Consider the following 14,795-nt stretch of genomic DNA (forward strand, 5'->3'; position numbering starts at 1 on the left):
ATTACCTTGTCCTCGGCGTCTTCCCTGGCTCTGTGATTGCTTAGGGCTCCCTTTGGCAGCCCTTAGCAATCGAGCACAGAATTCATGGATCAATGTAATGCTATAGCATTACATTGATCTATGTAAGTCATCTGATGATGGCTTATGATAGGCTCTTAGGGTGGCCAAAAAGTGTGTATAAAAAGAAGTAAAAAAATGTTTTTTAAAAAAATCCCTCCCCTAATAAAAATTGTAATCACACCCTTTTTTAAATAAAACACTGTACAAAAAATAAAATAAACATATTTGGTATCGCCGCATGTGTAATTGTCCGAACTATTAAATAATGTTTCTGATCCTGCACAGTGAATGGCGTAAACGCAAAAAAATTCCAAATGCCAAAACTGCTGATTTTTGGTTACATTACATCACAAAAAAAATCGTAATAAAAAGTGATCAAAATGCCAGAACTACACAAAAGTGGTACCGTTAAAAACTACACTTCATGGCGCAAAAAATAATCCCGAACACACATCCATAGGTGGAAAAATGACCAATGACAGCAGCATCTAAAGGGAACTTTAACCCCTTAAGTACACAGCCCATTTTCACCTTAACCTGTTCAGGACCCAGGGCATAATTTTACGCCCCGGCGCCCTGGTACTTAAGGACCCAGGGCGTAAACTTACGCCCTAGCGGTTTCCGGTCCCTGCCGCGCCCGGGCAGAGATCGGAAGCGGATGCCTGCTGAAATGCTTCAGCAGGCATCCAGGGCAAACGCCGAGGGGGGCCATGTAGGCCCCCCATGTCGGTGGTCGCCGCAAATCGCAAGGGAAATCGCCCTTGCGATCTGCGGCGATACCGGGCTGAATGCTGAATTTTGCATGATCCCGGCTGTCACAAACCGCCAGGACCATGCTGAAGACTAGGAGCGAGGTGGCAAACCTCCTCCGATCCCCTGCGATCCGTTGGTTAGTTAACCGACCAATCGCAGGGGGGGGGGGGGGGGGGGCGGTTACTTCCTCCCGGCCCCTGAATGTCCGGAGAGGACGGGAGGAAGACTGGAGGACACGGCGGGGGATGGGGAAGTGCAGGGTCCCTGAAGACCCGGATCCCGGCGATGAAGACGGCGGCGACAGGTGAGTTCCTCTTCAGCCGTGGTCGGGCCCTTTACAGCAATGCATGTAAAGTGACATGCATTGCTGTAATGGAACCCTGTATACTACAACTCCCAGCATGCCCAGACAGCCCTTGGCGTCTGGGCATGCTGGGACTTGCAGTTTTGCAACATCTGAAGGTCCACAGTTTGGAGACCACTTCGCCCTTCCAGATGTTGCAAAACTACACATCCTCAGCATGCCCTTACTGTCCAGGCATGCTGGGAGTTGTAGTTCTGTAACATCTGGCCCTTCAGATGTTGCAAAACTACAACTTCCAGCATGCCTGGACAGTTTTGGCATACTGGGAGTTGTAGTTTTGCAACATCTGGAAGGGCACAGATTGGGAACCACTGTATTAGTGGTCTGCAAACTGTAGTCCTCCAGATGTTGCAAAACTACAACTCCAAGCATGCTGGGAGTTGTAGTTTGGCAACATCTGGCTCTAAAGATGTTGCCGAACTACTACTTCCAGCATGCCTGAGAATGTTTGGGAGTAGTGGTTTTGCAACAACTGGAGGCACACTGGTTGGGAAACATTGTCTGTTTCCTAACTCAGTGTTTCCCAACCCTTGTGCCTCCAGCTGTTGCAAAACTATAACTACCAGCATGCACTGATAGACTGTGCATGCTGGGAGTTGTAGTTTTGCAACAGCTGGAGGTTCCCTCCCCCCCCCCCGTGAATGTACAGGGTACATTCACATGGGCAGGGGGCTTACAGTGAGTATCAGGCTGCAAGTTTGCGATGCAGCAAATTTTGCGCGGCAGCTCAAACTCGCAGCGGGAAACTCGCTGTAATCCCCCGCCCATGTGACTGTACTCTAAAAGCACTACACTACACTAACACAAAATAAAAAGTAAAAAACACTACATATACACATACCCCTACACAGCCCCCCTCCCCTCCCCAATAAAAGTGAAAAACGTCTGGTACGCCACTGTTTCCAAAATGGAGCCTCCAGCTGTTGAAAAACAACAACTCCCAGTATTGCCGGACAGCCGTTGACTGTCCAAGCATGCTGGGAGTTTTGCAACAGCTGGAGGCACCCTGTTTGGGAATCAATGGCGTAGAATACCCCTATGTCCACCCCTATTCAAATCCCTAATTCAGGCCTCAAATGCGCATGGTGCTCTCACTTCGGAGCCCTGTTGTATTTCAAGGCAACAGTTTAGGGCCACATATGGGGTATCGCCGTACTCGGGAGAAATTGCCTAAGAAAAGGTGAAGTTGGGGTCTACACCAGCATGTTAGTGTAAAAAAATAAATTTTTACACTAGCATGCTGGTGTTGTCCTATACTTTTCATTTTGACAAGAGGTAAAAGGGAAAAAAGCCCCCCAAAATTTGTAATGCAATTTCTCCCGACTACGGAGATACCCCATATGTGGGTGCAAAGTGCTCTGGGGGCGCACAACAAGGCCCAGAAGGGAGAGTGCGCCATGTACATTTGAGGTGATTTGCACAGGGGTGGCTGATTGTTACAGCGGTTTTGACAAACGCAAAAAAAAAAACCACATGTGACCCCATTTCGGAAACTACACCCCTCACGGAATGTAATGAGGGGTGCAGTGAGAATTTACACCCCACTGGTGTCTGACAGAGCTTTGGAACAGTGGGCTGTGCAAAAATAAAATTTTGTACAGCCCACTATTCCAAAGATCTGTTAAGACACCAGTGGGGGGTAAATGCTCTCTGTACCCCTTGTTACGTTCCTCAAGGGGTCTAGTTTCCAAAATGGTATGCCATGTGGGGGTTATTTTGCTGTCCTGGCACCATAGGGGCTTCCTAAATGCGACATGCCCCCGAGCAAAATTTGCTCTCAAAAAGCCAAATATGACTCCTTCTATTCTGAGCATTGTAGTTCGCCCGTAGTGCGCTTCAGGTCAACTTATGGGGTACCTCCATACTCAGAAGAGATGGGGTTACAAATTTTGGGGGGTATTTTCTGCTATTAACCCTTGCAAAATGTGAAATTTGGGGGGAAACACACATTTTAGTGAAAAAAATTATATATTCTTTTACATATGCAAAAGTCGTGAAACACCTGTGGGGTATTAAGGCTCACTTTATTCCTTGTTACGTTCCTCAAGGGGTCTAGTTTCCAAAATGGTATGCCATGTGGGGGGGGGGGTTTGCTGTTCTGGCACCATAGGGGCTTCCTAAATGCAACATGCCCCCCAAAAACCATTTCAGAAAAACGTACTCTCCAAAATCCCCTGGTCGCTCCTTCGCTTCTGAGCCCGCCGAACACTTTACATAGACATATGAGGTATGTGCTTACTCGAGAGAAATTGGGTTACAAAAATAACAATCCATGTTCTTCTTTTACCCCTTGTAAAAATTCAAAAATTTGGTCTACAAGAACATGCGAGTGTAAAAAATGAAGATTGTGAATTTTCTCCTTCACTTTGCTGCTATTCCTGTGAAACACCTAAAGGGTTAAAACGCTGACTGAATGTCATTTTGAATACTTTGGGAGGTGCAGTTTTTATAATGGGGTCATTTGTGGGGTATTTCTAAGATGAAGACCCTTCAAATCCACTGCAAACCTGAACTGGTCCCTGAAAAATTGTGATTTTGGAAATTTTGTGAAAAATTGGAAAATTTCTGCTGAACTTTGAAGCCCTCTGGTGTCTTCCAAAAGTAAAAACATGTCAATTTTATGATGCAAACATAAAGTAGACATATTGTATATGTGAATAAAAAAAAAAATTATTTGGAATATCCATTTTCCTTACAAGCAGAGAGCTTCAAAGTTAGAAAAATGCAAAATTTTCAAATTTTTCATCAAATTTTGGGATTTTCCACCAAGAAAGGATGCAAGTTACCACAAAATTTTACCACTATGTTAAAGAAGAATATGTCACGAAAAAACTTTCTCAGAATCAGAATGATAACTAAAAGCATTCCAGAGTTATTAATATTTAAAGTGACAGTGGTCCGATGTGCAAAAAATGGCCGGGTCCTAAGGTGTAAAATGGCTGGGTCCTTAAGGGGTTAAAGGAGAACTCCAGAATATAAAAATTGTCCCCCATGCTGCCGGCAGTAAAAAAATAAAGATGTTCATACCTTCCTCCACTCCCCCCGAGGCATGCGGTAACCGGCTCTGGCCTCCGCCGCGATCCTCTTCCTGGTTCCTGGTGGTCGGCGAGTCATACTGCGCTCAGCCAATCGCCGGACGCAGTGAAGTCCCGACTCGGCCGGCCATAGGCTGAGTGGCAGTGTGAGAACGCTTCAAGACACACAATTCTTCACTACACTGGCACCTGCTGCCAGGGCCGAAAACGTCACACTGCCACTCAGCCTATCGCCGGCCGAGTCGGGACTTCACTGCGGCCGGTGATTGGCTGAGCGCAGTATGACTCGCCGACCACCGGCAACCCGGAAGAGGATCGCGGCGGAGATCGTTACCGAAGGCCCCAGGGGAGCAGAGGAAGGTATGTACATCTTTATTTTTTACTGCCGGCAGTATGGGGGACAATTTTTATATTCTGGAGTTCTCCTTTAAGGCCTCCAGGCCAAAACTTTTTCTTTACATATATCAACTGGCTCCGGAAAGTTAAACAGATTTGTAAATTACTTCGATTAAAAAATCTTAATCCTTGCAATAGTTATTAGCTTCTGAAATTGAGTTGTTTTTTTCTGTCTAACTGCTTTCTGATGACTCACGGCCCGAGAGCTGTGCAGTTCCTATGGGGTTATTCTTCCATCATGCACAGCTCCCGGGACGTGACATCATTAAGCAGTTAGACAGAGAACTTCAGAAGCTAATAACTATTGAAAGGATTAAGATTTTTTTAACCCCTTCAGGACCAAGCCCATTTTGGCCTTAAGGACCAGAGCGTTTTTTGCACATCTGACCACTGTCACTTTAAACATTAATAACTCTGGAATGCTTTTAGTTATCATTCTGATTCCGAGATTGTTTTTTCGTGACATATTCTACTTTAACGTGGTGGTAAATTTTTGTGGTAACTTGCATCCTTTCCTTGTGAAAAATCCTAAAATTTGATGAAAAATTTGAAAATTTTGCATTTTTCTAACTTTGAAGCTCTATGCTTGTAAGGAAAATGTATATTACAAATAAAAAAATGTTTTATTCACATATACAATATGTCTACTTTATGTCTGCATCATAAAAGTGACGAGTTTTTACTTTTGGAAGACACCAGAGGGCTTCAAAGTTCAGCAGCAATTTTCCAATTTTTCACAAAATTTTCAAACTCACTATTTTTCAGCGACCAGTTCAGGTTTGAAGTGGATTTGAAGGGTCTTCATATTAGAAATACCCCATTATAAAAACTGCACCCCCCCAAAGTATTCAAAATGACATTCAGTCATCATTTTAACCCTTTAGGTGTTTCACAGGAATAGAAGCAAAGTGAAGGAGAAAATTCACAATCTTCATTTTTTACACTCGCATGTTCTTGTAGACCCAATTTTAGAATTTTTACAAGGGGTAAAAGGAGAAAATTTATACTTATATTTGTAGCCCAATTTCTCTCGAGTAAGCACATACCTCATATGTCTATGTAAAGTGTTCGGCGGACGCAGTAGAGGGCTCAGAAGTGAAGGAGCGATAAGGGGATTTTGGAGAGTACGTTTTTCTGAAATGGTTTTTGGGGGGCATGTTGCATTTAGGAAGCCCCTATGGTGCCAGAACAGCAAAAAAAAACACATGGCATACCATTTTGGAAACTAGACCCCTTGAGGAACGTAACAAGAAATAAAGTGAGCCTTAATACCCCACAGGTGTTTCACGACTTTTGCATATGTAAAAAAAAAAAAATTCCACTAAAATGTGCGTTTCCCCCCAAATTTCACATTTTTGCAAGGGTTAATAGCAGAAAATACCCCCCCAAATTTGTAACCCCTTCTCTTCTGAGTATGGAGGTACCCCATAAGTTGACCTGAAGTGCACTATGGGCGAACTACAATCCTCAGAAGAGAAGGAGTCATATTTGGCTTTTTGAGAGCAAATTTTGCTCGGGGGCATGTCGCATTTAGGAAGCCCCTAAGGTGCCAGAAGAGCAAAAAAAAAAAACACACATGGCATACCATTTTGGAAACTAGACCCCTTGAGGAACGTAACAAGAGGTACAGTGAGCATTTGCCCCCCACTGGTGTCTTAACAGATCTTTGGAACAGTGGGCTTTACAAGTTTTCATTTTCACGGACCACTGTTCCAAAGATCCGTCAGACACCTGTGGGGGGTAAATTCTCACTGCACCCCTCATTACATTCCGTGAGGGGTGTAGTTTCCGAAATGGGGTCACATGTGGGGTTTAGTTTTTTTTGCGTTTGTCAAAACCACTGTAACAATCAGCCACCCCTGTGCAAATCACCTCAAATGTACATGGTGCGCTCTCCCTTCTGGGCCTTGTTGTGCGCCCCCAGAGCACTTTGCGCTCACATATGGGGTATCTCCGTAGAGAAATTGCGTTACAAATTTTGGGGGGCTTTTTTCCCTTTTACCTCTTGTGAAAATGTAAAGTATAGGGCAACATCAGCATGTTAGTGTAAAAAATGTAAATTTTTTACACTAACATTCTGGTGTAGACCCCAACATTTCCTTTTCATGAAGGATTAAAGAAGAAAAAGCCCCCCAAACCTTGTAACGCAATTCCTCCCGAGTACGGCGATACCCCATATGTGACCCTAAACTGTTGCCTTGAAATACGACAGGGCTCCAAAGTGAGAGCGCCATATGCATTTGAGGCCTAAATTAGGGATTTGCATAGGGGTGGACATAGGGGTATTCTACGCCAGTGATTCCCAAACAGGGTGCCTCCAGCTGTTGCAAAACTCCCAGCATGCATGGACAGTCAACGGCTGTCCGGCAATACTGGGAGTTGTTGTTTTTCAACAGCTGGAGGCTCTGCTTTGGAAACAGTGGTGTACCAGACGTTCTTATTGGGGGAGGGGGGCTGTGTAGGGGTATGTGTATATGTAGTGTTTTTAACTTTTTATTTTATTTTGTGTTGGTGTAGTGTAGTGTTTTTAGGGTACAGTCACATGGGCGGGGGATTACAGCAAGTTTCCCAGCGTAAAATTTGCTGCATCTCAAGATGCGAGAAACCCACTGTAAAAGCCTCGCCCATGTGAATGTACCCTGTACATTCACAGGGGGGGGGGGGGGTGCACCAGCTGTTGCAAAACCACAACTCCCAGCATGCATGGTCTGTTAGTGCATGCTGGGAGTTATAGTTTTGCAACAGCTGGAGGCACACAGGTTAGGAAACACTGAGTTAGAAACAGACAATGTTTCCCAACCAGTGTGTCTCCAGTTGTTGCAAAACTACAACTCCCAGCATGCCCAGAGAGCTGAAGGGCATGCTGGGAGTTGTAGTTCGGCAACATCTGAAGGGCCAGATGTTGCTGAACTAAAACTCCCAGCATGCCTGGACAGTCAGTGCATGCTGGGAGTTGTAGTTTTGCAACAGCTGGAAAAGCAAAGATTGGAGACCATTATACAATGGTCTCCAAACTGGGGCCCTCCAGATGTTGCAAAACTACAACTCCCAGCATGCCCAGACAGCCAAAGGCTGTCTAGGCATGCTGGGAGTTGTAGTTTTCAGACTCCTAGAAGCAGCAGTGAAGATCTTCACTGCTGCCTCTGAGGACCATATACTTACCTGCCGGTCCCGTCGCTGCTCGTCCACGTGGCCGGTCCCGCCGCTGCTCCAGGTAAGGCCGCCGGTCCCCGCGTGTTCCCCCTCTACGCCGCAGGTCCCCGCGAGCCCCTGCAGCCATCGTCCCCCGTTCTGCCCGACTTCCAGGGGCGGGCAGTGCGGGGGATCTGAACTTTCTCCCCAAATCACTGTGATTGGTCCACATGGACCAATCACAGTGATCGCTGACCAGGACCATCAATGGATGGATGGAAACAGCGGGACTTCTGCCAGTTAACCCGTGCGATGCTGCGCATCGCCGGGTTAACTGAATGTCATTTATAAATGTCGGGATGCGCGAACGCACTGCACAACCCGGCGTTTATATATGACATTCTGCGGGAAGGGGTTAATAGAAGTAATTTACAAATCTGTTTAACTTTCCGGAGCCAGTTGATATATATATAAAAAAAGTTTTTGCCTGGAATACCCCTTTAAGCATTAATAACTCTGGAATGCTTTTACTTTTCATTCTGATTCAGAGATTGTTTTTTCATGACATATTCTACTTTGTTTAGTGGTAAATTTCCGTCAATACTTGTATAATTTCTTGGTGAAAAATTCCAAAATTTGATGAAAAATTTGAACATTTTGCATTTATTTTAGGTACTTTAAAACTCTGTTTATAAATAAAATAGACATTCCAAATAAATTATATATTGATTCACATAAACAATATGTCTAGTTTATATCTGCATCATAAAGTTGACATGTTTTCACTTTTGGAAGACATCAGAGGGCTTCAAAGTTCAGCAGCAATTTTCCTATTTTTTTCACAAAATTTTCTAAATCGGACTTTTTCAGGGACCAATTCAGTTTTGAAGTGGATTTAAAGGGCCTTCATATTAGAAATACCCCATAAATGACCCTATTATAAAAACTGAACCCCTCAAAGTATTCAAAATGGCATTCAAAATGTATGTTAACCCTTTAGGTGTTTCACAGGAATAGCAGCAAAGTGAAGGAGAAAATTCAAAATCTTCATTTTTTACATTCGCATGTTCTTGTAGACCCAGTTTTTGCATTTTTACAAGGAGTAAAAGGAGAGAAATCCCCCTAAAATTTGTAACCCAATTTTTCTAAGTAAGGAAATACCTCATATGTGGATGTCAAGTGCTCTGCGTGTGCACTACAAGGCTCAGAAGGGAAGGAGCGACAATGGGATTTTGGAGAGTGAGTTTTTCTGAAATGGTTTTTGGGGGGCATGTCACATTTAGGAAGCCCCTATGGTGCCAGGACAGCAAAAAAACAAAACAAAACAAAAAAACACTTGGCATACTATTTTGGAAACTACACCCCTCAAGGAACGTAACAAGGGGTACAGTGAGTCTTAACCTCCACAGGTGTTTGATGACTTGTCGTTAAAGTTGGATGTGTAAATGATTTTATTATTTTTTTTTCCACTAAAATGCAGTTTTTTGCCCAATTTCTACATTTTTACAAGGGGTAATAGGAGAAATTGCCCCCCAAATTTTGTAACCCCATCTCTTCTGAGTATGGAAATACCCCATGTGTGGACATCAAGTGCACTGCGGGCGCACTACAATGCTCAGAAGAGGAGTCACATTTGGCTTTTGGAAAGCAAATTTTGCTGAAATGGTTTTTGGGCGGCATGTCGCATTTAGGAAGCCCCTATGGTGCCAGAACAGCAAATAAAAAGCCCCACATGGCACACTATTTGGCAAACAACACCCCTCAAGGAACATAAAAGGGGGACAGTGAGCCTTAACACCCCACAGGTGTTTGACAAATTTCCGCTAAAGTTGGATGTGAAAATGAAAAATTCGATTTTTTTTCACCAAAATTCTGATGTACCCCAAATTTTTCATTTTCACAAGAGACAATAGGAAAAGAAGCCTTCAAAATGTTTAACCCTATTTCTTCTGAGTAATTAAATACCCCATATGTTGATGTAAAGTGCTCTGCAGGCGAACTACAATGCTCAGAATAGAAGGAGCGCCATTGGACTTTTGGCTTTTGTAGAGAATTTGTTTGGAATGGAAGTCAGGGTCATGTTCGTTTAAAAATTCCCCATGGCGCCAGATCAGTGGACCCCCCCACATGTGACCCCATTTTGGAAACTACACCCCTCACAGAATTTAATAAGGGGTGCAGTGAGTATTTACATCCCACTGTCATTTGACAGATCTTCGGAACAGGTGGCTGTGCAAATGAAAAATAATTTTTTTTCATTTTTATGGACCACTGTTTAAAAAAATCTGTGGGGTGTAAATGCTCATTGCACCCCTTGTTACATTCATTGAGAGGTGTAGTTTCTAAAATGGGGTCACGTGGGGGGGGGGGGGGGGGGGGGTCCACTGTTCTGGCACCATGGGGGCTTTGTAAATGCACATGGCCTTCAATTCCAGACACTTTCTCTTTTCAAAAGCCCAATGGCGCTCCTTCCCTTCTGAGCATTGTAGTGTGCCGCAGAGCACTTTATGTCCACACATATATTTATATACTCAGAAGAAATGGTGTTACACATTTTGGGATAACACCAGCATTTTAATGGAAAAACTACTACTTCACGTCCAAATTTAACGAAAATTCTTCTAACACCTGTGGGGTGTTAAGGCTCACTATACCCCTTGTTGCGTTCCGTGAGGGGTTTAGTTTCCAAAATGGGGTCACATGTGGGTGAGGTTTTTTTTTTGCATTTAGGTCAAAACCGCTGTAACATTCAGCCACCCCTGTGCAAATCACCTCAAATGTACATGGCGCTCTCACTCCTGAGCCTTGTTGTGCGCCCGCAGAGCATTTTACATCCACATGTGGGGAATTTCTGTACTCAGGAGAAATTGCTTTGCAAATTATGGGGGTCTTTTCTTCCTTTTACCTCTTGTGAAAATGAAAAGTATGGGGCAACATCAGCATGTTAGTGTAAAAAATGTAATTTTTTACAATAACCTGCTGCAGTAGACCCCAACTTTTCCTTTTCATAAGGGGTGAAAGGAGAAATAGCTCCCCAAAATTTGTTAGGCAATTTCTCCCGAGTAAGGAAATACCCCATATGTGGCCTACCCCATATGTGGCCTACCCCATATGTGGCCTACCCCATATGTGGCCTACCCCATATGTGGCCTACCCCATATGTGGCCTACCCCATATGTGGCCTACCCCATATGTGGCCTACCCCATATGTGGCCTACCCCATATGTGGCCTACCCCATATGTGGCCTACCCCATATGTGGCCTACCCCATATGTGGCCTACCCCATATGTGGCCTACCCCATATGTGGCCCTAAACTGTTGCCCTAAACTGTTGCCCTAAACTGTTGCCCTAAACTGTTGCCCTAAACTGTTGCCCTAAACTGTTGCCCTAAAATATGTCAGGGCTCCGAAGGGATTTGCATAGGGATGGACCCGGATGCAAGAATTACACTTACCTCCGATACCAATATTACTATACGGCAGTGTTTCCCCAACAGGGTGCCTCCAGCTGTTGCAAAACTCCCAGCATGCCTGGACAGTCAATGGCTGTCTGGCAATACTGGGAGTTGTTGTTTTGCAACTTCTGGAGGCTCTGTTTTGGAAACACTGCCATACCAGACGTTTTTCATTATTATTGGCGGGGAGGGGTAACGGTGTAGGGGTATATGTATATGTTGTTTTTTACCCTTTATTTTGTGTAAGTGTAGTGTAGTGTTTTTAGGGTACGTTCACATGGGCGGGGGTTTACAGCAGATTTTCCGCTGGGAGTTTGAGCTGCAGCGCAAAATTTGCTGCATTTCAAACTTACAGCTAGAAATTCACAGTAAACCCCCACCTGTGTGAATGTACCCTGTACATTCAGAGGGGGAGGGGGCAAACCTCCAGCTGTTGCAAGACAACTCCCAGCATGCTCTTTGGCTGTCCGTGCAAGCTGGGGTTTTTAGTTATGCAACAGCTGGAGGCACACTGGTTGCAAAACACTGAGAGTTTGTTACTAAACTCAGTATTTTGCAACCAATTTGCCTCCAGCTGTTGCAAAACTACAACTCCCAGCATATACAGTCTGTCAGTGCATGCTGGGAGTTGTAGTTTGCAACACCTGGAGGCACACTGGTTGCGAAACACTTAGTTAGGTAACAAACTCTGTGTTTTGAAACCAGTGTGCCTTCAGCCTTTTGTGCATGCTGGGAGTTGTTGCTAAGCAACAGCAGGAGGCACGGCCTTTACTGCCTGCACATGCCGGATCCTGCCTGCGGCCCCTGTCTCTGCTCCGGGGGCCCCGATCCCGCTGGTGATATCGGGGGCCCCCACTTCAGGTACATACTCCTGGCACCCGCTCTCGCCCTCCGGAGTTGATTAAAAAAAAAAAAAAAAACATTTCCATTGGATGTCTCCTTTAAACTGTCCCTGGTGGTTTAGTGGTGTGATCTGTATGAGGATTCTAATGATTCCAACTAAAATTCCTCTAAAGGGACTAATAAAGTGTAATAAAAAAAAATTAAAGGTTTAAAAAAAAAAACACATTAACCTCTTCCATGTCAAAATTTCAAATCGCTCCATATTAAAAACATGTAAACATGAAAAAAAAATTTAATGGAATATTTGGTATTTCCACGTGCATAATTGTCCGAAATATTAAAATATAACATTATTTTTCCCATACTGTAAATTGTTTAAACGTAAAAAAAATGCAAGACTCCAGAAGGAAAAGCGATACCACAATGGTACCGATAAAAACAGGCTATGGCATAAAAATTATCCCTCATGCAGTCCAGTATACAAAAAGAAATTAAGTTTTATAGGGGTCAGAATTTTTTCATTTATTTTTACATTTTGTATAAAAAATGAAGGAAACAACACTTATTTGGTATTACTGTAATGGGGCTGACCTGAAGTATCAAAGTTTTTTGTTTTGGAGAATATGTTATGGAAAATTTGTCAATACAAAGTACAATTGGTCTTGAAAAAATCAAGCCATCATATGGGTGTGTAGATGGAAGAAACAATACTACAAATACCCTTATTAGGGAAGGCAATAAATGCAAAAACAAGTGCCATCCAGATGGAAGAAAAAAAGAGTTATGGCTATTTAAGAGTGAGCTCCCCAGCTCCACTGCTTCATCAATATTTACTCCCCCCGTCTTGAATCTTTTTGTTCATCCTTTTTTTGTTTCTCAGAACATAGTTATTTACATTTTGCCTCAGTTTTTAATAAAATGTGAATTCAAAAAGTATGTCAAACATTTTTGTTTGACCTGTACTTGCACACTTTTCAATTTCTAGTATTTACAAGCTCTTTTAAATAAAAACATTTTACAGATTTTCAGTGTCACAAACAACCAGTGATTGTTCCAACTGCACAACGAAAGCATCTTGGAGATCTGTTGTTATTTTACTAAAGCATATGGTTTCAGTTTAGTAATGTTTGGTATTACTGAACTCCCACATGCTCTTGTTTTCTATGTGAGATAGTCATGTTTATTTCAGAATCCATTTAGTGTTGAAAAGAACAATCCACCAATGCTTGATTTCAGGAACAGTCAATCCTAATGAGATTCAAGAACACAATATGATGTTTGAGCTAATATTTTAAAGGGGTATTTCAAGCAAAATTGAATGATTGCTTATCCTCATGAAAGGCCATAAATAGCCGTTCACTCACCAAAGCACTCGCCCAAAATCTTTTTATTCTTTAGCAGGAGAAACATACAAAATGCACTACATGGGAGACAGACAAGTGCATGGCAGTGGGGGTGTTCTCGAGCTATGGTCTATTTCACGCAAGTGGCGTTTCATCGGGCCCTTATTAATACCCTTCATATATATTCAGTAGTATGAACCATCAGAAAAGTTTGCCATTTTGCATGAAGACGTTTCACCTTGGCTTCCTTGTGGCACAATGTATTTATTTATTTTTACTGCTGAGGACCAAATTTTCCATCTTTGTTAGTTCTTCCATTTTTATTCTTTAGCTTTTTGATTTATCTGGGGGAAAGCTCGTTTACATCTGAAATCATCAAAATTATAGCTTCCATGTGGTACTTTCACTCAACTCACTCACTCACTCATAAAAATCCTAAACAATTCAAATGTGGAAATAACTGATATTTTATTACCAATTAAGTGGCTAGGCCTCCTTAATAGTTCCTTACCGGTTTCCTAGAAGGGTAAACAGCTCTTATGCCTCTAGTATACAGGTATTGTCAGTCATGCCATGTTGTTAAGATCTTCCTTAAGGGGTATAGTATTCTGGTAATTCCCATGCAAATGCAGAATGTAGAGTTTAACTTGACTTTATTTATACAGAAGGTCCAAAGCAAGCTTCAGCAGCGTGAAAAAATATTAATTGTGTTACATATAATCACTGACCACTTTGTTAGGTACTGGGTTGGACCCCTTTAGCCTTCATTCTTCATGGCATACTTTCTACAAGGTGCTGGAAACATTCCTCTGAGATTTTTGTCTGTATAGACATGATGACATTACACAGTTGCTGCAGATTTATTGGTGTGAATCTTCTGTTACAAATTTTGGGGGTCTTTTTCTCCTTTTACGCCATATAAAAAGGGAAAGTGTAGGTATACACCAGTCTGTTAGTGTAAAAAATATTTAATTGTAACGCCATTTCTCATGAGTAAGGAAATACCCCATATGTGGATGTAAAATGCTCTGCTGGCGCACAATATGGCTCAAGAGTGAGAGCGCATTATGCACATTTGAGACCTAAATTGGTGATTTGCACAGGGGTGGCTGATTGTACAGTGGTTCTGACATAAACGCAAAAAAATAAATACCCACGTCTGACCCCATTTTGGAAACTACACCCCTCATGGAATGTAACAAGAGGTATAGTGAGCGTTAACACCCCACAGGTGTTTGACAAATTTTTTTAAAGTTGGATGGGAAAATGAAAAAAAAGTTTCACTTAAATGCTGGAGTTACCCTAAATTTTTCATTTTCACAAGGGAAAATAGGAAAAAAGCCCCCAAAAATGTGTAACCCCATTCCTTCTGAGTATGGAAATATCCCATATGTGTATGTTAAGTGCTCTGCG

At 42.9% G+C, this 14,795-nt stretch overlaps 1 protein-coding gene across 6 annotated transcripts in view; it reads left to right on the plus strand.

The window, feature by feature from the left end:
• The window catches only part of ARMC2 (armadillo repeat containing 2), a 156,680-nt gene that overhangs the window by 32,444 nt on the left and 109,441 nt on the right, over positions 1-14,795 (plus strand). The window lies entirely within an intron of this gene.

The sequence above is a fragment of the Hyla sarda genome, chromosome 3, assembly GCF_029499605.1.
Source record: "Hyla sarda isolate aHylSar1 chromosome 3, aHylSar1.hap1, whole genome shotgun sequence".
Classification (NCBI taxonomy): domain Eukaryota; kingdom Metazoa; phylum Chordata; class Amphibia; order Anura; family Hylidae; genus Hyla; species Hyla sarda.